Here is a 4,410-nt window from a genome sequence, read left to right on the forward strand (position 1 = left end):
ATTTCCAGCCCTAAACTCCTGTCGTGAGGGATCTTGTGTTCCTTGTGTGTTCTTCTTTGCCCCTAAAGCCCTCCAGGCTTTCCCCCTCTGACAGGAGCTCCCTTTTCCCTGGGTGGGTCATTATCCACATTCTTCTCTGGAAAAAGAGGAACTGCCTGGCTTAAACCTCCTCTGTCAGCTTGGACAGAAGTGGCCTGGACCTGGTGACATGGCTGGAAACTGCCCTTTCTGGCCCAGTGACTCAGACACTTCCTCCAGTTCCTGGAACTGGGAGCTGCTCCTGCTGCCTGACACGGCAATTCCACCTTCCATACCAACATCCAGGTGACTAAAATGTTGATTTTAGAGGCTGATTACAGCAATGAGTGAGGAACACAGCTCTGGGTGATGATGGAGCCTGAAAAACCTCGATGATGCTGTGAGTGTTGGCGTCTCCTGCCCTGCCCACAGGAACAGGGAATATTTCAGATGGAGATGGAGCCACAGCATCACCAGCACAGCAGGAGGAGAGCAGTCCAGTGAGCTCAGCTGGTTGATTTTTCCTCCTTCCTAGAGAAATAAGTGCTCCCCACCACGTGTTTTGAAGATTAACATGTGCTATGGGAGAAACTGGATCCCTATTTCCTCCGTGGAAGCTATTCCAGGGTGAGAAGGAATCCCAGCCTGCATGGTGTGGCTGATGGGAAGCACTTCAGAGCCCTAGAACCACATCAAGGAGAGCCAGGGTGCCTGTGCTGACTCTGGCAACATCAATGGAATCCTCTTCCTCCCCAGGCCTGGTAAATCCATGCCTGTGCCAGTGGAGCAGACAGGGAGACTTGTAAGGAGCATTTTTCACTGCAGGAGGGTTCTCTCTGAGCCTGCAAGCTGCTCTCAAATACCCAAAACACTGCCTGACCCCCAGCTTGCCTGGGATTTTTAATGGATTTTTTTTTTTAATTTGGAAGATTTACCACAACATTTTGAACAAAAACAATAGGAATAAAATTCCTGTTGATGGAATTTTGAAAACTTGAAGCCTCAGAAGCTGAGAGCACTGGCTTTATCCCTTAAAGCTGGGCTTGGCAGGATCCCCTGTGTTTTGTAGCACAGCAGCACCTGCTGAGCACACACCTTGTGGGGGTTTGAGTGTTGAGTATTTGAGTTTGAGTATTTGAGTTTGAGTATTTGAGTGTTGAGTATTTGAGTATTGAGGCCTCCAGCAAAGATCCTTGACTGACTCTGATATCCAGACCACAGAATAGTGACAGAATGAGCTGGCAGGGGACAAATTTATTTACAAAAATAAATCTGATTGTGTGCCACGAATTTGAGCAGAGCAGCAAAGCAGGACAGTGGCATCAGAGGGAGAGGGGCTGTCCTGGGGCCAGGGGAACAGCAGCAGCCCCACCCATGGTGTGGGACCCCTCTTGTGGGCCCTGCTCTGCCACAGACCCCATTAAAAACTGCCTGAGAAGGGATTAACATTGGTGTTTAATTGGGACAGGGGATATTCACACTCCAGTGCTGCTGTGGCAGAGGGCACATGAACAGCAGGATGTGTGGCTCCAAGGTTTCCAGGCAGGGTGTGTGGTTTTTTCTCAATAATTCAGGAGTTACTGGAGTTTGAAAAGCAGCTCAGTTTTCATGGCTGACTCGACCATTTGCATCTCAGGGATGGAAATGCTGACAATACTGAGATTGTGTTTTGTTTTTCCACATGTTCATGGATCCCTTCTCACCTCCCAGGGAAGCTGAGCCCAGCTCACCCCTTCCTGCAATCTCCATCCACACAGTGCAGTCACTGTTAATTACAGCTGCCACCCTCTAATGGGAGGGGAACACATCAACAGCCTCCATTTCTTTTGCTCCAGTTCCACTGTGGTTATTGGGAGCTGGGGGTTATATTTATATATTTATATACAGTTGTCCAACCTGATCATCTCCTATTAAGTGTAGACACAAATTAATGTAATTAATAACTGTGAGAAGACAGATTTTTACCCCCTGCAAGCCTCAAAAACAGCCCAGGAGCCATGTGCTGCTTCTAACCCTGTTCAGTGTGAAATAATTGCACAAACTTCAAACTAAAGGTGAGCAGAACCTCCACAAAACAGCCCAAATAAAGATCATTTATTGCAGGGCCATGCTTCTCCTCAGTGGAGGTGTCAGCAGTAGGAACAGAAAGGTGCTGGTCCTAAAGGACAAACACTCCTGAAGTGGAGTCACTGCCAAGCTGAACCTCCCCATCTGTGGGAAATAAATATAAATCTGTGCCCACTGCAGGAACTGATGATTTGGCTGGAAATTCTGAGAGCTTGGTAATAACTCCCTCTAGAAAAGTGGGATAACTTTGTTTGCTTCCCAGAGAAGATTAAGGGATTTTAGAAATGCAACCAAAAACCCCACCAGCACCACCCTATCCCACAAATCCAGGGTATTTACATTCTTAACCACAGCATCATTCTGATGTATGTTTTCAGCCTGAATTTCAGCATTTCTGGTTGTAAGAAGTCCTCTGCAGTCTTTGTGATCTTTCTGAGCAGGAAGGGACAGGAAGGCAGAGGTGTAGGATGTGTTCAGCTCACCCAGGGCAGTGACCAACCCTTCTGGATTGGCTCTTGATGGAAATCAGGGTGGGTTTTAAGCAATGAATTAGGTCTCTCCCCAGGCTGATAATTATGAAAAATGGATTCCTCTCAGGGAAAACAGAAATTTCATGAATGCTTTCCAGCTATATCATAATCCTGGTGTCCCTCCAAGCATAAATTTGCTGTGGCATACAAAGCACAGAGACAACCAACCGTGTTTTTCTGGTCAGCTCCTTTCTATGTTTATTCTTAGTAGTTTAAATAATAAATTATTTCACTGTCTCAGCTTGTCTGGCCTACTCAGCTGTGCTTGTTTTACATGTGGATTGTCTCTTGCCAAGCTCAGAGTGGAGCATAATGAAGCCTTGAGGGGCACCTAGAGACTGCTACCAAGGGTTTAGAGATATGGAACTGAACACACCTACTTTAAACATCTTCTGTGGCTTCCTTGTCCACCAGAGACATTGAATTCTGATTATTTCCATTTCAAATTGTGACTTTCTTCAAGTAATTCTTTCAAATCCTTTGTCAGTTTTCTCTGGTTATACCCTACAACTCTGTGAAAATAAAATTACATTTGTCCTGAGTGTTGTTAACCAAAGGAACAAGAATTATTAGTCCTCTAGATGGTGCTACTATTTCAAATAAAGCAGCTGGATGTTTAGAGATTTCCCTGAAATATATTCTATAGTGCCCCATGAGAAAGGACCACAGTGAGAAATCCTGACACCAGTAAAAGGAGTGATGTCACACAACCCAAAATTTCATCTCACAGGGCAGCCTGTGCACAAACACATTGGCTGCTTCTCTAAAAAAGCAGTGGATGTCCCAGGATTTTGGTAAATGCAGCAAAATTACAAGATTTACTGATGAAAATGATCTGTACTCCAGTGAAAGCCCAGGAACAGCTGCAGGCCCTGGTTAAACACCTGGCTGACCCAGGGAGTTGTGTGTGCTCTCTGTTAAAGGCTGTTTACTCCAAGTGCTTTAGGGATAGAAGGAAAGAAAGTAAAATCATTTATCTTTTCTTGCCCAGCACAGCTGCACTGTGGCCCAGCACTGAAACATGGGGCCAGCTGTCAATAAAACAAATTTTCTTGTCCTTAACTCCTCTGTGCCCACTCACTTTTCAAGAAGATGCCAAAGTTCCTCTTATTCTTTCCTCTCTTTCCAAGGCTCCCATCTGTATTTTCAGAACATCTGCCTATTTTCCCTCTGATATTTTTCCTTATTCTCTTTATAGATCCAGCCAGATGGATTTTCAGCACCAGATTTTTTCCCTGTTGCTGTCAAAATCAAGAACAAAAACTTTCTAATTTCAAGATTATCATTGTTGTACATTGTTATACATCTGACCTTTGAAACATATATTCTCTATAACCACTATCTCTTACTTTGTGCAAAGTTCATCTGTTATCTAAATAAATGTCAAATTTGGGATCTTGTTAAGCTTTTAGCTTCAGTAAAATAACTATGAATTTCTGGAGTTTACTCAGACAGTGTAAAAGAAACATTTATTTCATTGATTTTGACTATTCAACCTTTAAAATTTCAGAGTGTATTTGTTCTTGTGTTATGAGAAAATGATTTTGTATTCTTTCCATGTCCCCATTTATTTATCTGCTTTCCAAGAAACTTTCCCCACAGGAACATCCTGGTGACTTTTACTGCTCTTTTATGAGTGCTTTTCCACTGTCATAATAATTTGGTTGGTTGGTTTTTGAGGCAGCAAAGCCACCAAATCAGGGCCTGTGTATGCTCACAAAAATGATTTTTTAATACCAGAGACTCTAAAAACAGACAGAAGTTTGTATTAGAAAATAACCATGAAGACATGAGC

The sequence above is a fragment of the Agelaius tricolor genome, unplaced genomic scaffold, assembly GCF_023055355.1.
Source record: "Agelaius tricolor isolate 1412-34295 unplaced genomic scaffold, bAgeTri1.0.p SCAF_25, whole genome shotgun sequence".
Classification (NCBI taxonomy): Eukaryota; Metazoa; Chordata; class Aves; order Passeriformes; family Icteridae; genus Agelaius; species Agelaius tricolor.